Raw genomic sequence first — 25,615 nt, forward strand, 5'->3', positions numbered from 1 at the left:
GTTCAAATGGTGTTTTCCTCTCTCTTTCGGGCACAGCCGTTCACGTGGGGAATCCATTTCCAGCTACCCGTCGGGGGGTTCCGATCTTAGCGGCGCAGAGAGGCGGCGGGAACAATCACCCAGGATTTTATACGTGTCTGAGCAGCGCGTGGCCTTTGCAGATCTCTGCCCATTGGTGTCCTTTCTCCCTCAAAGAAAACCAGGGCGTGCTTCACAGCTGGAGTAGCACAATCACTTATCTCCCTAGACCCCACAAGCAGCGCTTACGGACTCTTACAATTTGGTGGAAACCTTCATTGCTGGTTTGGCACGTTCTCACCTTTCCATTGGAAGTGTTTTCCCCGCTGAAACGTGATTTTTTTTTTTCAAGTGGCGGGACTGTCCAGAGGTTAGGGCACAACCTCAGACCTGGGTTCAAGTCCCCACTCTTCCACTGCCTTCCTGTGTGACCTTGGGCAAGTCCTTGGGCTTTCGGGGCCTCAGACACTAGCCTTCCCCTTCCGCCCCCTGGAGCGGTGAGGGGAAGAGCATTAATCCGGCTGTGAGGTGCTGAGCTAGTATGGTGATGGGGCCATATAAGGACCAAAACAAAGAAGCGTAGTTTTGTCTCCAGGGTCAGTCACTCAGACGACTGCGGAGGAACCCTCCACCAAAGGACCCCCAGACTCATTCATTTCATGTGCCCCACAATGATTCACACATACCCTGGTGCCCAGGGCTTGGCTTAACTCTCATCTCACCAGGTAGAACTCGAAATATGGGCCAGCCCTTCTGAAACCTCAGAAGCCCCAGCTGAGTTCGGCAGCGGCCACAACAGGCCTTATACGTCTGTCCTCCCCTGTGGCTTAGGATCACTCTTAACTCCCCTCACCGCGGCCCAGGCGTGGACCTGCAGGCCTGGGAGAGTGGCTCCCCACGCACGCAACGCTCCTTCCCCAGCCACTGTCTGGACAGTGTCAGCCATGCACAGGCCCACAGAAGAGAGGCAGTTTTGACCAGAAATTCCCTTCCCCCAGGCGGATTCTTGTCCGATGGCAGCCGGGCGCTCTTGGGTTCCGCCGACCGAAATGGCTGCACACGAAGTCGGGGTCGGAAAACGGCCCTCTGTTTTCACCGGCCAAGTCAGGGCAAAACGAGCACCCGATTTGGGAGTTCAGCCGACAAGATGGCGTGAGGGATCCGTGCGCAGGATACACTCCACAGCCCACGCGCTGCTGCCCACACAGCCGGCGGATGTCAGGAAGCATCCCCTAGCAAGCATTTCTGTCCCGAGCAAGACTTGTGTCAATATATTTCCTAAGCAAACAAGGCCGACCGTGCGGTATTCCCCAAAGAAATTTTGGAAATCAGGATTTTGTTTGTATTAAGGAACACGGTATGCAAATGCAGCAGCTGTCTGCAGCGGTGAGCAGCAGTAGAGATGCCTTTAATAGCGCTGCACGAGGATCAAACACAGTCTAGACAAAAATGCTTAAATCAGTGAACGCCCGGTGTTTAAGAACTGAGTCTGAGACAGCGATTATGGCCACGAATAAAAAAAATCAGCCCCATTACACAGAATCTTAGAAGCGTTTTCATGCTGCTCCCTTAGCTACAGATGGGCAGAAAAGACGAAAGTGAAAATGCAAGACGAAAAAGCTAAAATTAAAATACTGCAGGAGAAGTGGATGCAACAAACTGCCTTGTTAGTCAGATTAAGTGAACATCCAGGAAAATGACATTTGGCTTTGTAATAAATTCCACTCAAAGAAATCTCTTTTCTGGGAGATAGATTTGGTACTCAGAGGTGCATTTGTTTCTGCTCAGTCTCCAAACTTAATCTCATTATTGGCAAATCTAAAAAATGAGCCTAGAACATATTCAGAGTCAGCCAAAGAACATCAAGTGAGTCATAATTGTTTCCATGAATAAAACAACGCCGAGTGTTCTCTGCTGTTGTTTGTGGGGCCATTGTAATTAGTTTTGTTCAAGTTTTGGTGACTCTCCAAAGCTTTACAACATTTCTCGTGAATGGATGTTCATTGGAAAAGTCATACCAGGGAGTGCACTCATAGGTCTTCATCATTGTTCCTATTTAAAATCTATTAATTGTCTAATCAGTGGCCATTCAAACATGACATATATTAAATTCTGAATGGTGGAAACAAACTGTTCTCAGCCTCTGAGCCTGCTTCCAATTTGTTCATAAACCACTAGGCAAAGTTTACAAATGATGAACACATCTGTAGGAAATGTAATCCGTTCACAAATGACTTGCAAAACAAACAAATAAAAGGCTAAATGAATTGGAATTTTTCCTCCAATTAACAATCTGACCTGTTCCAGATACAGTGGACTAAGACTGAATGAGAGAAAAAAGGGTTAAAATACTCATAACGACTGTTTACTGGTATCCTGTGGAAAGATCTGATTCATAAATTAAATGTCACTCCTGAAGCTAATAGAAAAGAGAAAGAAACTGACCAGTAGCTGAAACGAGGAGGGAACCAGAGTTTCCATTATGTGGGAAGTTCTGCAGCTTTGAAATTCTCTGTGCTCTGAAAGAGAACCAAAAAAATCAAAAATCAAAATTCCAAGCAAAACAAAATTAAAAAACATCATTTTGAGTCAAGCAAAACATAGTATACTGATTTGGACCTTAAACATAGAATAGAAAATAAAATAAACTCCGAAATGAAGTAATTTTGAAACCTACAACTGAAACGTTCTATTCTGAACATGGAAAACCAGAAAGGTTCAAAAGTCTCAGAGGGGGAGCCATGTTAGCCTGTCACTGAAAAAAATTAAAAAACAGCCAATAGTCCAGCAGCATCTTAGAGAGTAACAAAGAAATGTAGATGGGATCATGAGCTTTTGTGGGCACAACCCACATGAAAATTCCTGATTGTTTGTTAGTCTCTAAAGGTAGGTCTATACTGCACGCTTATTTTGAAACAAGCTATTCTGGAATAATTATTCCAAATAGCTTATTTCAAAATAGCAGAAGTAGACTGTCTACACACACCTTATTTCAAAATAGTTATTTCAGAATAGGCATTATTCCCTGTAGAATGAGGTTTACAGAAGTCAGAATAAGCCGTCCGTGATTTTGAATTTATTTCAAAATAACGGAATGGCTGTGTAGATGCTCGCATTGTTATTTAGAAATAACACTAGCTCTCTTGAAATAACGGTGCAGGGTAGATGCACCTTAAAGTGCTGCAGCACTATTCACTGTTTTTTAATTTTTTCCCCCAGGAAGTTTCAGTTTCTCAAATCAACTCCTTCCCATTTTTAGCCTGAAAGAAAATGGGATCAAAATTAACCTGTTTCCACAACACACTGTACGTTCAATGAGCTGACAAATACTGCTTGAATTTTCTGACTAGCCCCTAACTTCAGCTGTGACGTGTGTGTTTTTTGGGAAAGTGTTATCTAAGGAAACAGCACTGAAAAGATCATAGAATCCTAGGGCTGGAAGAGACCTCAGGAAGTCATCGAGTCCAGCCCCCTGCTCAAGGCAGGACCAACCCCAAACTCAATCAACCCAGCCAGGGCTTTGCCAAGCCGAGACTTAAAAACCTCTAGGGATGGAGATTCCACCACCTCCCTAGATAACCCATCCCAGTGCTTCACCACCCTCCAAGTGAAATAGTTTTTCCTAATCTCCATCCTAGATCCCCCTCCACTATAACTCTATCACTGTGGCGTGTCCCACTTTCAATGCCTTTGTTATCCATGAAACGAAAGACAGAATTATGCATCGCTTTAAAGACTAACAAGATGGTTTATTAGGCGATGAGCTTTTGTGGGCCAGACCCACTTCCTCAGATCAATTTGTGGAAGAAAATTGGCACGACCCTATATACCAAAGTGATACAATCAAAAGAAGTGAACACATATAACATTGACAAATCAAATTTTAGAACGGAGTGGGGGTGAGGGGTGAAGGTTAGTGTCTGTGAGGTAATGACATTAGGGGTGATAATTGCGGGAACTATCATTGTAATGGGTGAGATAATTAGCATCTTTGTTGAGACCCATACATAAAGTGTCAAATGTAAGCATGAATGACAATTCTGAAGCTTCTCTTCGAAGTCTGGAGTTAAAATCTCTCTGAAGCAATATGCACGTTTTAAGGTCATTGAGAGAATGGTCAGTCTGGCTGAAATGGCAAGCAACAGCTTTCTCTCCGTGAGAGGGCCTGATGTCTGTTTATGTGCATTGATTCTTTGGCGAAGTGTCTGAGAAGTTTGTCCAATATCCATGATGTTTGTTTTTTGTTTAACATTGCAGAGTAAGTTCTGATTGTGCGGGGGGGGGGGGGGGGGGGGGGAACACCGTGATAAAGAGCTCAGCACTGCCAGGCGTGCATCCCCTCCGTGCTTGCTGTGTTCCAGGGGAGCGGCTGGCCTTCAGCACCTCAGACAAGCGGCCAGCTTCTCTCAAGACCAGGCCCACCATTTTACTCTGAGCCATTTTACACTTAAGACCTGCCCACCATTTTACACCAGGGATTTTTGACCAACACGCAGCCTTAAAATCCTATCCCCGCAGTCCCGTTCGCCTGCTTTCCGTTCTGGGCCCGATGAGGGGAAATGACGCCGTGCGTTTCAGTCACTCCTCGAGATGTACTGGCAGCCACGCGGCGGCGACACGCTGCCGGAACAGGTAGGGCTGCCAGGTGTCCGGTTTTGAACCAGACAGTCCAGTATTTGAGCTTACTGTTCGGGAAACAGATTGAGAAAATAGAAACGTCCGGTATTTTCTAACTCGGATGGAATGTGGATTGTGATGTCATGTCAAGTGTGTCCGGTATTTTTGTTGAAACCATCTGGCAACCCTAGGAACAGGAAGAGCACAAGGCAGCCTCAATGTATTTCTTCAGCTGTCAATTGCTCCTCCCTCGCAATGCCCTAAAGCGGCCTCAGGCAGCAGCTCATCGTTCTGCCAAGAATTCTGCACAGCAGCTGATGGGGCGTCTGGCCCGGGTGAGCGACACTGTTCTGAAATGGATGTTCCACCGGATTCCACAACAAATCATAGGCCTATTAAAGTCTTACAGGCGGTGCTCGCCGGGCACTCGCTGCCAGTTCAAACTCAGATCTTCCTTGGAACCAGTTCACTCGCTTGTTGTCTAACCGCCCGAGGACTGAAAGGAAACTAAAGTAACAGCATATGTGAAAGGGACGAGCGAGGCGAAAGGCAGGACAAGGAAAACAGCAAAGGAAATGACCACGGTGTCTTACCGAGGAATAACGTGGGTTCCACGTTTCACCCACGTGGCCAGCCAGAGGTCTGATTTGAGTGGTAGTCTGGCCAGGGCCGGATTAAGGGGGGGGCTAGCTGGGCACATGCCCTGGGCGCCAACCTATGGGGGAGCGCCTGATTGAAGTGGTAAGGGGCGCTGCATGCCCGGGGGCGAAGCCACGCATGCGCCGTGCACCCGCTGCCCGAGGCACAAGTATGGCTAGGTCTGGCACTGAGTCTGGCCCTCCGTCTGCTGAAAGGAGGGTTGGTAGAGTAGGTCGATGAGGTGGGATTGATAGCACCGAGCTGGGAGGGGCTTCAGCCTTTTCGAGTCCCCTTAGCTCTTCTTCAGCTTGATAAAAATAGACAAGATGCCAAAAATTGAAGTCAGAGCAGGTGCAGCAAATAATTTCTTTGCACCGTCCTGCCAATGGAGCTGGTCAGGGAATATGCAATGAAAAATTTATTTCAACCCATTTCAGGCTACTTTTTGAAATAAAGCATTTCACAAATGTTTATAATCCCTTTTTATTAAAACTAGTCAACATGCAATTTTTGATAGGAAACAGTATTTTTCAGACCAAAATCTTCTGTGGGAAGCTTTAGTTGGTCAAAAAATGAATTCTTGAGTTTTCTTTTTCCCCCTTCCTCCATTATTTCTTTTTGTTGGCTGAATGCGATAAAATGAACTGTCTCTGAGTTTGGATTTGGGTTTTTCTCACTTCTTCAGTCTCCCTTTTAACCCTATGCCGCCAATTTTTATTCTAATCCACTCTGTACATTTTCCAAATCCTCAGTTTTGAACAATGTAGAGTGTCAAAGGGAAAAATGAAACTTTGGAAAGTTTTGAAAAGCTGGGGAAGTTTTGAAAAATGACAGGGTGGGAAAAGAGAGGATGGGAAAAAAATCCCAGACATTTTTCATATTATGACTTAAATGGGGAGAACCACACAGTGGGTGAAGAGGAAACATTATACATTTGAATTAAAACATATTTTTCCTAAAAAGAAATTGTAAAAAAAATTTAAAATTATTGTTCCATCTCAAATCCTGCAACACAAAATGTTGACATTTCTCAACCAGCGCTACCTTTTATTTTTCAAAATACAATTAGATGGGTAAATCCACACCATTTAAGTAACCAATTTTAAAGGGAGTTAATAGACTTGTCCCTCCTGCCTATTACTTTGCAGACTGATCCTGACGGCAATAAACAGGTTTTGTCTCCAAGTCAGTGGCTCCTCACTTATCATTTACTCACACACACACACACACACACACACACACACACACACACACACACACACACACACACACACACAAACAATGTCCCCCATCTGGGAGACAGACACACAGACAAGCAGACACACAAACAGACAAACTCCTTGAAATATATAGTAGATAGCTGTTCCTTTCTCCACTGCTGTCTCCTGCTGGCCCAATGGGGTTATAGCTGTCCTGGTCTGCATCTTTGGTTCCTTGCTGCGCCCCTGTGGTCACTCTACAGTATACCTGTCCCTCCTACCAGACCCCTCCCTTTCCATTTTATGAGAAACAATCACATTCTAGGCACGTCCCATTGGCCTGTCATAACCCAACCCTGCCCTTGCTTTAAGCTGTGATTAGAGGAAGCTGCATCCCAACTCTGGTGGTCTTAGTTCTTACTGTCTGGGAGGAGTTCTTGAACACATGGATTCCTAGATGGACGACACGCATACACACAGACAACGTTTCTAGAATATATAGTAGATAAAAATGCCTTTTTGACCAAAATAAAGATTGTTCTGAAAAGAGGGGTTTTTTTAAAAAAAATCTCCCCCTTTTTTTTGATGAACATGCTTGTTTTGTTTCAGCACTCTATTTTTAAAAAATTCCCCCTTCCCTTTTTTCCGCTGGGAGTCCAGGGGAGGAAGGAAAGAGAGAGAGAGAGAATAAATGTGGCGCTTACCCATCAAAAGTAAAAGAAATTTTAAGATCATTTTCATTTTATGTTTTGTCACAAAGAGAAGAAAAGAAAAATGAAAAATTGAGAACAAGCACTTTTTCCTACTTCTTTCCAACACTGCCCTGCCTACAACTGAGCAATTGTTCTCAGTATTCACACCCAAGAGTGGCTACAGTGCTGGGTTTGAACTCAGGAGAGCTGGCTGTGATTCCCAGCCATACCACTGAACAGACGGGTGAGCTTGGATCTTTGCAAAGTGCTTTGGAGTCTACAGATGAGAAGCACAAGGTAACAGCTGGCTGTTATTTGTTCAAGTAACAGCTCATCAATGGAAGAGAAGGATTTCATAGTCTCACCCTGTACATGAAGTCAAAGATGGACAAAACCATGGGAGCGTTGTGTCTGCTCACAGTCTGGTTTTACTAAATATAAGACCAGGGTCAAGTCGCATGCAAGTCCCATTTTATCTGAGTTGATCCAACGTTTAGAAGTTATGCAGCGAAATGGGTCCAGTTTTGGGTCCTCACAAACAAACCTGTTCCAACGATTATAAAATATTTTCAGAATTACTCTTTAATGATTAAAGAGACTGTCCAATGCGGGAGACAGGCAGAGAAAATGCAAGATGGAGGTTTCAGTCGGAAAGCCCTTCAGAAAAGTGAGTTACTGCTTTGATTTGCACTCACTCTCCTTTCAGTAATCACCAGGGAAAATTCCAAGGGACAGAAATAACAAGAACTCATTAATCTCATGAAATTCACTTGTTTCTAGTGGCCCAGGTGTTTCTTGACCAAATTCTATCGGAGGCAGAGTTTTCCCTTGATCTCCGTATTCTCTGCCCCCCGCACAAGTGGCTGTGAGATAAGGTGTGGGAGCTGCTCCAGCATCCAAGGAAATATGGGGACACACAGGGGCTACGGCAGACAAGGCACTTCACATGGTCCACTACACCTCTAATGTACAGAAAGTAATTAAACCGGGAGACAAATCCATCATCGGTCCGTTTCGTTCAAAGTGCAGCTAGACGGTTCCTTCCTTCTGCATGGATAACGTGATGTGCAGATCCATCATCAAACCTGCATTAAAAATTAGGCAAAGCTGTTAGTACATCACAGCAGACCAGATGGTTTATGCGCTGAAGTGTTTCAGGAACCTCGTTATATTATACATGAATGCCTCGAGTTGTAGGCCGGAGCTGATATTCTCATTAAACACACTCCGCAAAGCATTACAGCCCCGTTGTCATTTCATTCAGCACCAGTGATTTCCTGCACACGGGCCTCCTGGTCACAGCCCCACATGGCTGCCTCTCCATGCAACACCAGACTAATCCCACAGGTTGCGGTGGGCAATCGACCTGCGTGTTACCTTGCACAGACTGCTCCTGCAACTTGCCCGCCAACCAGTCAAGGAATTTGTAATGTTCTGGTTCCCTGGTACCCCAGTGTCCTTCGCTTCACTTCTTAACTAACACTCCTGCACAGCACAGTACTTCCAAAGTTTTACAGCTCGTGGGTGGTGATTGGCAGATGTTTACATCATCTACCACTGATGCCTCATTTTCATTGTCAGCAGCCCATCCAGATAGCAATCTAGGGCATCAACCCGCTGACAGGAATGTTTTCCCCGCCCACAGGTGTCAGATCACAACATACACCGCCTAAGCAACAGTTCTCTGGAAGGTTATTGCTTTAGATTTTCCCTGAACGAAGCCACTTCGACTCCGGAGAAATGGTCTGAGGTAGAATTATAGAATCATAGAATACTAGGACTGGAAGGGACCTCGAGAGTCATCGAGTCCAGTCCCCTGCCCTCATGGCAGGACCAAATACTGTCTAGACCATCCCTGATAGACGTTTATCTAACCTACTCTTAAATATCTCCAGAGATGGGGATTCCACAACCTCCCTGGGCAATTTATTCCAGTGTTTGACCACCCTGACAGTTAGGAACTTTTTCCTAATGTTCAACCTAAACCTCCCTTGCTTCTTGTTCTATCCCCAGAAGCTGAGATGAACAAATTTTCTCCCTCCTCCTCATGACACCCTTTTAGATATCTGAAAACTGCTATCATGTCCCCCCTCAATCTTCTCTTTTCTAAACTAAACAAACCCAATTCCTTCAGTCTTCCCTCATAGGTCATGTTCTCTAGACCTTTAATCATTCTCATTGCTCTTCTCTGGACCCTCTCCAATTTCTCCACATCTTTCTTGAAATGCGGTGCCCAGAACTGGACACAATACTTCAACTGAAGCCTAACCAGCACAGAGTAGAGTGGAAGAATGACTTCTCGTGTCTTGCTCACAACACACTTGTTCATGCATCCCAGAATCATGTTTGCTTTCTTTGCAACAGCATCACACTGCTGACTCATATTCGACTTCTGGTCCACTATAACCTCCAGATCCCTTTCTGTCGTACTCCTTCCTAGACCGTCGCTTCCCATTCTGTATGTATGAAACTGATTGTTCCTTCCTAAGTGGAGCACTTTGCATTTGTCTTTATTAAACTTCATCCCTATTTACCTCGGACCATTTCTCCAATTTGTCCAGGTCATTTTGAATTATAACCCTATCCTCCAGATTAGTCGCAACCCCTCCTAGCTTGGTATCATCTGCAAACTTAATAAGCGTACTTTCTATACCAATATCTATATGACGAAGATATTGAACAGAGCCGTCCCAAAACAGACCCCTGCGGAACCCAACTTGTTATTCCTTTCCAGCAGGATTGTGAACCATTAATAACTACTCTCTGAGTACGGTTATCCAGCCAGTTATGCACCCACCTTGTAGTAGCCCCATCTAAGTTGTATTTACCTAGTTTATTGATAAGAATATCATGCAAGACTGTATCAAACGCCTTACTAAAGTCTAGGTATACCACATCCACTGCTTCTCCCTTATCCACAAGACTCATTATCTTATTAAAGCTATCAGATTGGTTTGACATGATTTGTTCTTTCCAAATCCATTCTGGCTGTTCCCTATCACCTTGCCACCTTCCAAGTGTTTACAGATTATTTCCTTAATTACTTGCTCCATTATCTTCCCTGGCACAGAAGTTAAACTAACTGGTCTGTAGTTTCCTGGGTTGTTCTTTTTTCCCTTTTTATAAATGGGCACTATATTTGCCCTTTTCCAGTCTTCTGGAATCTCTCCTGTCTTCCATGATTTTCCAAAGATGATAGCTAGAGGCGCAGATACCTCCTCCATCAGCTCCTTGAGTATTCTAGGATGCATTTCATCAGGCCCTGGTGACTTGCAGGCATCTAACTTTTCTAGGTGATTTTTAACTTGTTCTTTTTTTTATTTTACCTTCTAAAACTACCCTCTTCTCACTAGCATTCACTATGTTAGGCATTCCTACAGACTTCTCAGTGAAGACCGAAACAAAGAAGTCATTGAGCATCTCTGCCATTCCCAAGTTTCCTGTTACTATTTCTCCCTCCTCACTGACCAGTGGGCCTACCCTCTCCTTGGTCTTCCTCTTGCTTCTAATGTATTTATAAAACGTCTTCTTGTTTCCCTTTATTCCCGTAGCTAGTTTGAGCTCATTCTGTGCCTTTGCCTTTCTAATTTTGCCCCTGCATTCCTGTGCTGTTTGCCTATATTCATCCTTTGTAATTTGTCCTACTTTCCATTTTTTACATGACTCCTTTTTTATTTTTAGATCATGCAAGGTCTCATGATTAAGCCAAGGCGGTCTTTTGCCATATTTTCTATCTTTCCGACACATCGGAATAGCTTGCTTTTGGGCCCTTAACAATGTCCCTTTGAAAAACTGCCAACTTTCCTCAGTTGTTTTTCCCCTCAGTCTCGATTCCCATGGTACCTTACCTACCTGCTCTCTGAGTTTACCAAAATCCACCTTCTTTTCCAAACTAAACAAGCCCAGTTCTTTCAGTCTTCCCCCATAGCTCATGTTCTCTAGACGTTTCTAGGCAGATAGGATGAAGTTTAATAAGGGCAAATGGAAAGGAACAATCAGTTTCACACCTACAGAATGGGAAGTGTCTGTCTAGGAAGGAGTACTACTGAAAGGGATCTAGGGGTCAGAGTGGACCACAAGCTAAATATGAGTCAAAGGTTTGACACTGTTTCAAAAAAAGCCAACATGATTCTGGGAGGCATTAACAGGAATGTTGTGAGCAAGACACAAGAAATCATTCTTCCGCTCTGTTCTGCGCTGATTAGGCCTCAGTTGGAGTATTGTGTTGAGTTCTGGGCACCACGTTTCAAGAAAGATGATGAGAAATTGGAGAAGATCCAGAGAAGAGCAACAAAAATGATGAAACGTCTAGAGAACATGAGCTAGGAGGGAAGACTGAAAGAACTGGGCTTGTTTAGTTTGGAAAAGAGAAGAGGGGACATGACAGCAGTTTTCAAGTATCTAAAAAGGTGCCACGATGAGGGAGAAAAAAATATTCCCCTTAATCTCAGACAACAGGTCAAAAAGCAAGGGGCTTAAATTGCAGCAAGGGAGGTTTAAGTTGGACGTTAGGAAAAGCTTCCTGCCTGTCAGGCTGGTGAAACACTGGAATAAATTGCCTGGGGAGGTTGTGGAATCTCCATCACTGGAGATATTTAAGAGCAGGTTAGACAGGCATCTATCAGGGATGATCTAGATGGTGCTTGGTCCTGCCATCAGTGCAGGAGACTGGACTCGATGAGTTCCCAAGGTCCCTGCCAGTTCTTCTGTTTTATTATTCTATTGTAACAAGATAACACAATCCACTCACCAAAGGCTGTTGGTGCCAAATTCATCCTTAGGGGAACTCTGCTCATGTGAGTTAATTTGATGTGGGAAGTTGAACTCGATGGAATTTTTAGAAAAAGTTTTTGGGGCAGCAACATGCAGATTCAGCATTTTGCACATGCATGTTGATTTTGCCAAACTGTTTTGGATAAAACAACTCCCACAAGCTGCTTTTTTTCCTCCCCGAAATGACTTTTCCTTTCATTTAAAAAAAATCAACAAGATACTGCTCAAAATAGAGAGAAGATGGATTTTCTTTCATCTTGTGGCATCACCAGCAAATCAAACAATCCATTATGCACTCAGCACCACTGATAAGTGTGTCTACGGAGGAGTTAAGGGGAGACAATAGAACGCTTTGTAAAATCTTAATGAAGAATTTTAAGATGTGATGTTTGCAATTCCATCACACGCACTACAGCTGGCTGCAAAAACATTTGCTGCCACCTTTCTGTGTGCTCGGACTCCTACTGGAATCAGGGTATTATTTCCTGGCCAAGAGAGGCAGCATGGGGGCTCAAAGCCCATTCAAGGAAGTGGATGGGATTCCAGGATTCCTATTCTGCATTATGGAACTTGTTGTGGTGTTACATGCTGTGCCTTGTGAAATGAGTCTCAGTTGCTTAGGGAGCTAGCGTCTGCACAGCTGGGATGATGTAGATGGTGCTTGGTCCTGCCGTGAGGACAGGGGAGCACTCTCCAAAGAACATCTTATTCTAGAAGAGGACAATGTGTCTCCATGTTCTGCCTCATTTTCCCCTCTCTCTTGGACTGCCCTAAGGGACACCAGGGGAGCCAACAGCCATGCTTCTGGAAGGGGCGGGGCCTTAGAGTGAAAGGGCGGGGCCTTGGATGGAAGGGGCGGGGCCAGGAAACCCTCCCTCAGTACTACCCAGAGTGCACCATGCAAGCCCCCCAAATCCTTAGAGGGGCTGCCTCCGCAGTACTGAAAGCTGGGACATCCGAGCCCTTGTGAATTGCTGGAACTGGGGCAGCAGCTCCCTTTCTCCCTCCATCTCGGCAGACCTGATTGACTCTAAGCAAGCTCCGGCGAAACCCGTAATATCCTTGGGAATGCTTAAGGACGTGGGATCCTGATTCTGATCCCTCTACCACGTTGGTGCGGTTCCACTCTCGCCATTGGAGGGACTCCAGAGGCACACGGATGTACAACTCAGGAGACAATCGCGTCCTTTGTACTTTAACTCGTTAAAACGGTCTCACAGGGACACCCTGTTTATTTAGTCAGGGACAAATCCAGGGTTAGCAAATGAACTCCACCGGAACCATCCGAAACCTCACCTCCTTCGACTCTCAAGTGCAAGTTGCATTTCTTTGACCAACCTGGGAGGAGTTGCAAGTGCTTTGGAGGATAGAGTCAAAATTCAAAATGATCTGGACAAACTAGAGAATTGATCTGAGGTAAATAGGATGAAGTTTGATAAGGACAAATGCAAAGGACTCCGCTTAGGAAGGAACAATCCGTGTCACACATACAGAACGGGAAGCGACTGTCTAGGAAAGAGAATTGCAGAAAGGGATCTAGGGGTCAGAGTGGACCACAAGCTAAACATGAGTCAACAGTGGGACATTATTGCAAAAAAAGCAAACCTGATTCTGGGCGGCATTAACAGGAGTGTGGCGAGCAAGACACTAGAAGTCATTCTTCCGCTCTACTCTGCGCTGATTAGGCCTCAGTTGGAGTAGTGTGTCCAGTTCTGGGCACCGCATTTCAAAAAAGATGATGAGAAATTGGAGAAGGTCCAGAGAAGAGCAACAAGAATGATTCAGGGTCTAGAGAACATGAGCTATGAGGGGAGACTAAAAGAACTGGGCTTGTTTAACTTAGAAAAGAGAAAATTGAGAGGGGACACAATAGTAGTTTTCAAGTATCTAAATGGATGTTACAAGGAGGAAGAAGAAAATTGTTCTCCTTGGCCTCTGAGGATAGAACAAGAAGCAATGGGCTTAAATTGCAGCAAGGGAGGTTTAGGTTGCACATTAGGAAAAACTTCCTACCTGTCCGGGTGGTTAAACACTGGAATAAATTGCCTAGGGAGGTTGTAGAATCTCCATCATTGGAGATATTTAAGAGCAGTTTGTTCTGGGCGAGAGGGCCAAAGCTGGGATGATGTAGATGGTGCTTGGTCCTGCCGTGAGGGCAGGGGACTGGACTCAATGACCTCTCGAGGTCCCTTCCAGTCCTAGTGTTCTGTGATTCTATGACCTGCCTTCTCTAACATGTACAAATGTGCCTATTGTATATTTTAAAACAGTGCTTCTCAAACTGTGGGGCAGGACCCCAAAGTCGGTCAGGATCTCCTATACATGGGATTGCCAGGGTTTGGCTCCGATTTTCTGGGGCCCAGGGCTGAAAGCCAAGCTCTGATGCCCAGCACCAAAGCCAGACCTCAAAAGCTTGAGTCCTTCACAGTGGGGCTCAGGATACAGCCTCCCTGCCAGGGGCGAAGCTCTTGAGTTTCAGCTTTGGCCCTCTCACCTGGGCAGTGAGGCACAGGCTGTCCCCCTCCGGGGTGGTGAGGTAAATTTGGATGGTCAGAAAGGGGGTTGCGGCGCATCGATGTTTGAGAGCCCCTGTTTTAAAACACTCCAAAACAAAACATTCCCTGCACACGCATTTCCCTCCGGGGAAAACAAACACGCCAGATGTTCCTGCGATTGCTTCATTTGCTGCTGGAAGGTGCTTCGCTAGCAGTGTGAGGAGAGCAGTCTAGCTGCGTGGGATGAGAACAGGACACAGACATGCTGTGTGGTGATGCTTAGGGCCGGACAGATGTGTGGCGGGGAGAAAGGAGAAATTCTCCCCACCAGGCAAAGGTGGAAGGCCCTGATTCAGCAAAGAAGTCGGGTGCTGAAATCCACCCCTTGCCACCCAAGCATGTAAGCACCCAGTCAGTGCTGGCACTTTTTCAGTTTTTGTGAACTGACAACTAATTAATTTTTTTTTTGGGGGGGGGGATTCAAAATACCCCCAAAAACTCTGATTTGGGGCTTTGATTAAAAAATTTTTTATGACAACAGCAATTTCCATTCATCAGAACCCCATTTGTGGTGAAAAAAAGGTTGCTGAGAAATCTGCACTGGGCTCTCATCTCGACTGCTCTCATCGAGCTGCGAACACGTCACTCCCTTCGCTAGTAAGAGGAGCCGTGGGAGAGACAAAGCCCGCCGCTCCCTGCCGATAAGCGGGGCGGTGCTCCGGCGGTGATTTAAAAGGGCCCATGGCTCTGGACCCCACCACTGTTACCACAGCAACAGCAGCAGCCAGTTCCCTGGAGCCTTTAAATTGTTGCCGGAGCCCCGGGCAGCACTGAGGGCAGGGGGGATGAGGTGCCCTTAGCCCCGCCCTTTCTGCCCCAAGACCCGCCCCTTCTGGGGGGCCTGCAGCCAAGCCCCTCCCACACCTGGGCCAGGACCCAGCGAAGTCTGTCACCAGCCCCAGAGTGCGATTGTGCCAGCTCAATACCAGGAAGCCAGCAGCCCTGCTGCATGTGAGCGGCGTGTTTCATTTCCACGCCCTCGTGAGCGGCGTGCGAGAGACGGGGAGGCTGGGGGAGGCTCCGCCCTCGCTCCGGGAATGTGTCCGGACCTGCTGCCTCGCTTGGGTTCCTTGTGGTTTTACTTCGTTCCTCACAAAGGTGCCCAAGATACCTTTGGGCACGGGCACCCCGGCGCGCAGACCGGCGGTCGTTATGGAAGGCTGAGGAGCAGGGAACCGGCCGGGCTGGCTGCCCTGGAGCACAGGCGGTCTCACTATCCCCCGGGCAAGGCCTTCCAGACACAGAGCTGCAGGACTCTGTCCCCTTCCTCCTAAGCTCACTTCAGCACCTTTGCTGCCATCGCCCCGTTCTCCTTTCTCCTGCCTCCCCCATGTCTCGACTGTGCTCCTGCCCGTCCCAATGCGCCACACGCTCTCTGGAAAAATCGCTCCGGGCCCTGAACAAAGAGCTAATAAAATGGCTCTGTCTTAAAACACCAATAGCTGGGCCCTGCCAAACACTTACATGGCAGGCCCCGTTGAGGGCTAGGTATTCATTTTTCCTGCAATATCTTCAGCTATTACTGATTCTCTCGCAAAGGAGCAAAGGCTGGCCTGGAGCTGAAAGGCAGGAGTTGAGGCTCCTTTCCTGCAAAGGGCTCCCGTACACGCTAGACTGTTTCTGCCGAGGTCGGCCAGGTTCCGGTACCAAGCTCCATGGTAAACAGCCCCACTGAAATCAGTGCATCTACCTTTGCAGTCCAGTGTAATTCACCTGATAGCCTGGCCTTCAATTGAAAATCTTTGCTGACGGGCAAGCTCCAGAAACCGAGTTTGGAAATAAAAGGGTTTTGTCTTTTAACTAGCAGGTGAGAACACGTCTTGATACTTAGCTCTAATTCGAAGAAATCTCACTCTTAATTCTTTGGTGGAGTCTCCTTTCAGCATGCAGAAGGATGGATTCCAAGGCAATGGAGGCGTTTCCAAAAAACACACGTGGCCTTGCCCACAAAATTAAAGGGCCGGACTAATAAAATGTTTCGAAGTCTAATAAACCAAACTAAATAATTTGCTCTGTTCCAGCATGTATCAGCTAAAGAGTCTCAAACATTTCACAGATACTAAGGCCCTAATTTTAAGCCATTCTGTTGATGGGTGCAGCTTCCAAGTACCTAAAAGGGTGGTACAAGGAGGAGGGAGAAAAATTGTTCTGCTTGGCCTCTGAGGACAGAACAAGCAGCAATAGGCTTAAATTGTAACAAGGGAGGTTTGGGTTGGACATTAGGAAAAACTTCCTACCTGTCCGGGTGGTTAAACACTGGAATAAATTGCCTAGGGAGGTTGTGGAATCCCCATCTCTGGAGATATTTAAGAGCAGGTTGGACAGACACATGTCAGGGATGGTCTAGACAGTATTTGGTCCTGCTGTGAGGGCAGAGGACTGGACTCGATGACCTCTCGAGGTCCCTGCCAGTTCTAGTGTTCTATGATTTGAAGAAGGGTTGGATACCCCACAGACATCAGATGGAGCTGTGGCTGCCCGCTGACATCTCTGCCCATCAGATCCCAGGTGAGTAGGGTTGGATACACTAGCTACCGTGGCACCCAAAAGCAATGCCCACATCAGGCCAAATCCACAAGCCACATACACAGGGGAGCCTTGGAACTTAACTTCATTTACAGTTTTGGGATCCATCACAAAGGTATGAGTAGACATCACCTGGCTAGCACGTTGCCTTCCACAGCCTAATGACTTAACCAATCAAACGATGGGCACTTAAGAACAATTTGCACCTTCTTTATCAGCTTCATGTAACATGAACACTCCAATTCACTACTTTTCCCCCTTCCTTCTCTCCCTCCTCCAAATACCTGGCCTGCTCTAGCCTCAGAAATCTGTCTTCAGCTAGGCCCCAATCCTACGAACAGAGATTTATGGGATGCCATCTGTTTGCAAGAAAAGAAAAGAAAAGAAAAGAAAAGAAAAGAAAAAAGAAAAGAAAAGAAAAGAAAAGAAAAGAAAAGAAAAGAAAAGAAAAGAAAAGAAAAGAAAAGAAAAGAAAAACAAAAAGTCATATTGATTTCTCCATTGTAGCTAGTGGTATTGATGTCATAGGAACATAAGAACAGCCATAATGGGTCAGACCAAAGATCCATATACCCAGTGTCCTGTCTGTGGACAGTGGCCAATGCCAGATGCCCCATAGAGGGAGGGAACACAACAGGGAATCATCACATGATCCCTCTCCTGTTACCCATTTTCAGACAAACAGAGGCTGGGGACACCATTCCTACCCAGCCTGGCTAATAGCCATTGATGGACTTAACCTCTGTGAATTTACCTAGCTCTTTTTTAAACTCTGTTAAAGTCCTGGTCTTCACATCATCTTCTGGCAAGGAGTTCCACAGGTTGACTTTGCACTGCATGAAGAAAAACTTCCTTTTGCTTGTTTTAAACCTGCTATCAATTAATTTCATTTGGTGGCCCCTAGTTCTTATATTATGGGAACAAGTAAATAACTTTTCCTTATTCACTCTTTCCACACCAGTCATGATTTTACAGACCTCTATCATATCTCCCCTTAGTCTCTTCTTTTCTAAGATGAAAAGTCCCAGTCTTTTTAATCTCTCTTCATATGGGACTTGTTCCAAACCCCTAATCATTCTTGTTGTCCTTTTCTAATGCCAATGTATCTTTTTTGAGATGAGATGACCACATCTGCACGCAGTATTCAAGATGTGGGCGAACTATGGTTTTCTGTAGAGGCAATAAGACATTGTCTGTCTTATTCTCTATCCACCTTACAAGAGAGCCATAAAGTGTTACCTTCAATATGTAGTCCCAAAAAGTCCGTTTTAATAAACCTGGTTTACCAACTGCCCCCTTGCAACACTCGATATACTAGGCCAAGGTCGGTACTTCATTTGTTCACTAGCCTGTGATATTTTCTTTAAGCAAGAACTGAGCACGTGTTCTTTCAGCCCTGTAGAGCAATAGCTGTTCGGCATTTTAGATTAAGTTTAAATTGGCTCAGGTCATGTGTGTTATAATTTAAAATTTGTTATCTGAGCTCAGTAGTCCATTAAAAACACCTCACTGCTGAGAACAATCCGCAAGGATCACGTTTGTTAAAATGAGCCCCAAGTTTGAAGGAGGAGGAACAAAACATTTTATACCTTAGAAACAGTGATCCCTTCAGGTCAAATTTAAGCTGCGTTGGCAGCAAATAAAGCCATGTAGCTGCAAAGTCTGTGTGAAGGCTGAAGATAACACGACAGAGGATAATAAACAGTGCAATGAATTCCAGAACTATGATTTGATTCCCCCCGCAATTTTCTTTCAGCAGTTAAAATAAACAACTTAAATGAAATTGTTCACCTCTCTGACTCTACTTTGTGCTAGCTCAAACTGGACAAGTTCCCAAGCAGAAACAAAAACAAACCACCAAACAGCTTTATTGGGGGTCAAAGGAGTAATAAATACAGGTCTGAGTCACTTTGGATTCTTCCAGCAATTATCCCTTGTGAGTAACTCAGGCTGTGTCTACGCTGGAAAGATTTGGCCACCAAAGTGCTGTCGACATGCAAAAGTTGCCGAAAGTGAAAACTGGTCAAACTGGTTTTTCTACCCCCCATTGTCAACATTCCATGGCCACATGGCTAGCACCCTGTTGACAGCTACAGCAAAGCATTGTGGGGAAGCATCCCACGGGCAGTGTGGTGGGGAGGCAGAGCTGCTCCCTGTGCTTCTTGGGATTCCCTCATAGCCCTGTGAGCTCTCCATGCTGAGGAATATCAAAGCAGCACGGCCGTCTCTCCAGACCTCCCCTGCCGCTGGGTTCCTAGCCAGGCAGAAGAGGAGCAATCCAATGATTTGCTCTTTGTTTGTTCCCTAAACAAAGCCGCTCATTCATCTGTCAGACACTTTTTGGAGCTTTGAAAGGGGAGGGGTGCAGGCCTGCAGGGCAGCATTGATCACAGAACACAGAGCACAGCCACCAGGGCAGCATTGATCACAGAACACAGAGCACAGCCACCAGGGCAGGCATTGTGGGACACTGGTGAAAGTTCTCTGGACAAAACAAACAGCATAGTCCACACTGGCTCTTTGTCAATAATAAAGGGAGGGGAAAAAACAAAAGTCCTTTGTAGGGATGGAAGCTTTTTGTCACAAAAACTGGGGCTACGTTTACACTGGCGGCTTCTTGAGCAAGAAATCTTTTGCGGAAGAGTTCTTGTGCAAAAAATCTTCCACAAGAGAGCATCCACATTGCCATGTGCTTTTGTGCAAGAGCATCCATGGCAGTGTGGACACTCTCTTGTGCAAGAAAGCTCTGATGGCCATTTTAACCATAGGGGCTTCTTGCACAAGGAATTCATGTTGCCTGTCTACACTGCCCTCTTGTGGAAGAGCTCTTGCGCAAGAGGGTTAATTCCTCATGGGGAGAGGAATAACTCTTCTGGAAGAAGCCCTGTTTTACAACTCTGTACTGTAAATTTACTTGTGCAAGAACGCTTGTGCAGTGTACACAGCCGGCAAGTTTTTGCGCAAGAACAGCTGTTCTTGCGCAAGAAGCTTCCAGTGTAGACAAAGCCTGGGTGTTTTTCCCAACAAATGTTGCATTGTAGAGTGTACGCTCTCACCGTTTTGTCAACAAGTGGCAGTTTTTGGCGAGAAAAAGTTCCAGTATCGTCAAGGCCCTTGATGAAGATGGGGACATAGTTTGCACTTGGTTATTCCTGCAAAGAGAAGCCTAACGAGAGAGAGGGAGAAAATCTGGGGCAGTCTTGGGGACATATGCAAGCTCTATGGACAAGCTTTAGCGCAGTGATGCTAAATGGGCAGCGATGGTTTTTGGGACAGAGGAGCTATGGACGTAGCCTACTGGTGTGAGGGCGCTTGCTGCCAGGCGACAGCAGACAGGATGGGAATCCGCAGCTCAGCAGACTGCTGTGGACTTGGATAGGAACACGCCTTTTCTGTGGACAGACTGCAAGACATCTGCTTCAGCTTAACTCTGGCACCAGCTCTGGGGACATGGGCCATTATTGTCCAACGCGTATGCCAGAGAGCAGGCAGGAAAATAGGCGTGAGCTGTCTGCCTGTCAGAGGCACTGGGCGTCAGAAGCGCCACAGAACATCAGACTATTGGTTCAGGGCCCCAGTTTGACAATTTTGCCTTTTGTTTTTGAAGAGGGGGCACAGTTCTTCAGCAGTCTCCTCTCTATCCCACTTGCACTTCACCCATGTCGTGCACTGCGGTGTCTTTTCTTCCAGACTGTGGTTGGCTTCCTGCAGAAGCGAGAGGGTGTGGGGCGCATGAGAGGCCATTACAAAATACGGCCAGGTTCTCCCCAAGGGTGCATGGCCCTGATCTATCTGTTTGTTTGCAGGGCCGTCCTTACCCATATGTAGAATACGCAGCTGCGTAGGGCCCCTGAAAGTTTGGAATGTCCACCCACCCACCTCTTCCTATCCCTGTTCAGTGGCTTCACTTCCTCCGGAGAAGATCAAGTTAACTTACAAGTGAAAACCCCTGTGCCAGACCTATAAGCAGATCTGTGAACCAGCCATTCAAGTGGTAAGGAAGTCATTTGCCAACCCCCGGCATAGACTGGCCGTTTCTGAATTTCCCGCGTCAGCCGGCAGGGCCTGAGTTTAAAATTGGGCTTAAACTTCAGCGTGGCTGAAGATTCTAAAATCACAGCTCTAAAAAGTCACCCGCCCTCACGCAGCCATCAGGACACCAGTTTAATAGTCCCACGTAGAGCCCATAAATCCAAAGTGGGCCCAGTTTGTTTACAGTCTTTCCACAAGACACATACCAAGGCGACGGCATCCTCTCTCAGCACTCACACAGAGTTCAACAGGGTTCTGCCTCTCTTTCCTGGCCAGGAGACTGTTTTCACGCAGAAATCCCTCTGCCCATCCAATGGACACTTGAATACATGTGTCGTTTGCCAAGTTTCTAGGCTCAGGGATCAGCAGCTGCAAATCCTTTGCCTGTTTCAGTAGGAAGAACTCCAGAGCCGGGGCTGCACCTCCCTGTGCGGTTGGAAAACGCCAGCACACAAAGCAACAGTGAACTGCAAAACAAATTAAGCAAAGCTTCCCAAGAGAAGGTGCATTCCCATCTGCAGATCCATCTAGCCGGGCTTGGTTTTCTTAATGAAATTGCAGCCCTGTTCACTTTGCAGCAATACCGAACAATCCCATTATTACATAACACAGATACATGGGGGAAAGCATGGACATTGCATAAGAACATAAGAACGGCCGTACTGGGTCAGACCAAACGTCCATCTAGCCCAGTATCCTCTCTGCCGACAGTGGCCAGCACCAGGTGCCCCGGAGGGGGTGGACCGAAGACAACGATCAAGTGATTTGTCTCCTGCCATCCCTCTCCAGCCTCTGACAAACAGAGGCCAAGGACACCACTTTATCCCCTGGCTAATAGCCTTTTATGGACCTAACCTCCATGAAATTATCTAGCTTCTCTTTAAACTCTGTTATAGTCCTAGCCTTCACAGCCTCCTCTGGCAAGGAGTTCCACAGGTTGACTACATGCTGTATCGCATACAGATTCAGACACATTCAGTCCCCTAGGTAGTGACTGCTTTCTTAGGATTCATTCATCATGCACTTTGCACCCTCCACCTGCACTCTGCCCACCAATCAGTCTCTGCGTGGGCCAATTCTAAAAGCCCGGACTTCTGGGCAGCTTTCAAAGGGCCACCCTATTTTATAAAAATAACCTGCCACCAAAATATTTCCTCTTTTCTTCTCAGAGGTGGGGTTTTACCCAATGTTCCCTAATTGTTCCCATCCATGTGCGGAATAAATTGTGTTACGTGCACCAAGGCAAGCGTAAATGTGCACCACCAATCCAAACACAGGCTGCCGGCTTTGAGCGGCTGTGGGCTCTCTGCTAAGAAGCTGGGAGGCACTTGATTCTCTCCTGGACAGCCGCCCTAAGCTGAGTGCTTGGGAACACTGGTTTCAGCCCAATCGCCAAGAGGTGGAGGCCTAGGGGAGGCAACATCCCGTCCTAATCCAGCAGCAGGTTTAAAGTCCCATGCCTCATCAATTCAAGAGGGGCAGAAATGATGTCTTCATGCCATCGGGGAGCCAAAAACCTCCATTTCCAGGGTGATATTCAGAGCTTATTCTTAGTCCGGAGAGATTACAAGAGGCCTGGCCTTAAAAGTATGAGGAAACAAATCTATTGGGGAGGCCTATGAAATTATTTGGTAAAGCTTTTTCCTGCTCTGAGGAATGTCCTGTAAGATTCGAGGTCTTACACCTGGGGGGGACAGGGGACACACGACCGAAATAGATTTGTTCTGCAAGACGAGGGGCCGAGCAGTGGGGTGGGCCGTTGGGAGATGACCCCTACATATAGCCTAGTCAGTGGGGCTACTCTCGTCCGCACAGGCAGCAGGATGTCCATGGGGGCTGGACTTGATGACCTTCTGAGGTCTCTTCCATTCTATGATTCTATGGTGTTGGGAACCACGGGCCCCGCCCCTCGGCGCGTGTCAATCCATGTCACCTCAAGAAGTGAACTGAGCTACAACGATTGACACCCTCAGCTCTCCACGTACTGCCATTTCCGCCCCTACTGCTTGGCTGGCGACCCCAGCCTGGGAGGCCCGTTTCAGCTTTCCCCAAGCACGGCGCCATGAATTCTCCTTCACTGGCCCCTCCCTCCCTGAGCTGCACCGTAAGACCTCTACCCTCCCCTCCCTCACAAGCCCTCCGGCAGCCACGCGAAAGCTGCCAGGCAAAGGGGCAGCCAGGAGGCAGGTGGGTTATAAACTCAGCTAGGAAGCCGTCAGATTGATGGGGAGTCTCCAAGTTTTGCACGTTGTCAGATTGAAACCTTCGTCCTGCCTCCCTCTTTCCCTGTGGGGCAGGGTCTGTGTCTTCCTAGGTGCTTATACCACGCCCAGCACAACGGGGAACTCCCCCATGCTGAGACTGTGGTTTCAGATACAGAAGAGACAGGGGGAAAGACACTGAGCTGGCAGGAGAGCGAGGTTCTCCCGAGCTCAGCTTCTCTGCAAATAACCAGCGTGATCTGAGGCAAGACACTGCATCTCTCTATGCCCCAGCTGCTGTCCGAGGGTCCGGACACCTTCCTGCCTCACTTGGGTGAGTGAGGCTAAACACACGAGCAGCTGGGGGGTGCTCAGAAACTGACAGTGGCTAGACAGGCTAGAGAACCCGGGGCCAGATATTTCTTCTGCGGGTCTTCACAAGGGCCAGAACTATCCATTCTGAAAAGAAAGCAGAGCAGAGAGTGACCCCAAGGGTGGCCTCTTCTCAGCAGACAGGGCACCTCTGGAAACGGTAAGGCCAATACTTTCTGAAGTTGATCGAGAGAGAAGTTGGGAACAGGATTATCCAAATGCCCAGATTGCTCCAAGCTCGGTGGCATTCAGAAGTTCTTCACCTGAAGTCAGCCCCCTTCTAATAACTCTGAGGAGTCCTGTGGCACCATAGAGATGAACAGATTTATTTGGGCAGCCACTTTCATGGCAAAAGCCACTTCGTCAGGTGGAAATCACAGAGGCAGGGCCAGATATATGTACTAACATAGCTAGAGAAAGGCGTTACTGACCAAGTGTAGGACCAGTGCTAACAAGGCCCTTTGGGTACATCTAGACGACAGGCTTTTGTCGACAAAGCTTCTGTCGAGAAAGAGCGTCTAGACTGCATCCAGTTCTGTCGACAAAGCAAGCCGCTTTGTCAACATGAGAGTGTAGACACAAAGGACAGTGTAGATGCAATAACGCCTTCTGTTGACAGAACTCTCGACAAAAGGCGTTATTCCTCGTAGAACGTTTACCGCTGGCGACAAAACTGCCAAGTTCTGTCGACAGAACTCGGTGGTAGTGTAGACACAGGTATAGTTTTGTCAACAAAACCCTGCAGTCTAGACACACCCTTTCAGTCAGGGTGGATGTGGCCCACTCCCAGCAGTTGATGGGAATACCAAGAGAGGGAAAATTGCCTTTGTAGTGAGAGAACCGTTCTAAGTCCTTATTCAGTCCCAATTTGGTGATATTAAATTAGCGAATGAATTGCAGTCCCGCTGTTTCTCTTTGTGGTCTGCTTTTGAAGGGTTTATTTTCCAGTAGGAGACCACTTTAATCCTCCTGGATACTTGGGCAGTTTTGCTCACTGTGCATGCGTACCTCGAATTTGCAGGAGGTGTCTGACTGAACCGTAGCAGTGCTGTGATTGGCTGCAGAGAGAGAGCATGGCTCTCACAATCCATGCTGTGTGCAAACAGCCAGCCCCTCACTTCATGTGCCCTGGCTTTATGTACGTGACAATTTAGTAATAAAAAACCCGACATGAGCAGAAACCAGCAGAATCTGGCAACCTTGCGCGTGGGCAACAAAACATTGCGTGGGCCGCAGGTTGTCCACCACTGCATTAGAACACCAAAGGCCCTTTAGGAAAAGTCCACGGTGTGGCACAGGGATGAATTCGCTGCAAACCACAAGTGATGGATCTTGCAAGAGGCATCTTGGTTAACTGGGTGTCTCCTCTTCCTCTCCCCCATCCAACATGGCATTGTCCCTCTCGCAGCCAAAAACGGATTGAAATGGCTTCTGGCAACGTCTGGCTCTGCTGCTCTGTGACTAACAAGTGTACTACTCTTAGTGGATGGTTTACAGCGGGGCGGGGAACCTTTTTGGGGGTTGGAGGCCTCTGAGCCGCAGAAAAATCAGTCAGGGGCTCCACAAAAGTGAAGAACAAACCCCTCACTGACGTGCCCCCCAAATGAGAAGCAGAAAGAGACTCCCATATTCCCCTCACACACCAGAGCCTGGGAAGTCCGGAGTAGTAGGTTTTGTGGGCACCCCTAAGCTCTGAGGTGGGGCCAAAAATGAGAGGTTCCAAGCGGGGTTATAGTCCTGAAGCCCGTGCCAGCTGGCCCTAGCCCAGCCCATGGGAGCCACCAGCTCAGAGCCAGGGCAAGGCTGAGAGGGCTTATCTGGTGCAGCAACTTGGGGACATAGGGCTGGAGCGCCAGCGAGTTAGGCAAGCCAGGAGCTGCCTCCGGCCCTCGGGCCGTAGGTCCCCACCTCTGGTTTACAACATGCACCTCCCTTGCTGTGTGTTGGCTTGGTCTTCTGGTGCCACCACAGCGGTGTGTCACCTGTGGGAG

At 47.1% G+C, this 25,615-nt stretch overlaps 1 long non-coding RNA gene across 2 annotated transcripts in view; it reads right to left on the reverse strand.

Moving 5' to 3' along the window:
* LOC112547297 (uncharacterized) overlaps positions 1–25,615 on the reverse strand; it is a 386,761-nt gene that overhangs the window by 102,047 nt on the left and 259,099 nt on the right. For both annotated transcript variants that reach the window (XR_012895672.1, XR_012895673.1), the window contains one exon: positions 2,464–2,537. This is a non-coding gene — a long non-coding RNA (uncharacterized LOC112547297). The remainder of the gene's footprint in view (positions 1–2,463; positions 2,538–25,615) is intronic.

Source organism: Pelodiscus sinensis, chromosome 14 (genome assembly GCF_049634645.1).
Source record: "Pelodiscus sinensis isolate JC-2024 chromosome 14, ASM4963464v1, whole genome shotgun sequence".
Classification (NCBI taxonomy): domain Eukaryota; kingdom Metazoa; phylum Chordata; order Testudines; family Trionychidae; genus Pelodiscus; species Pelodiscus sinensis.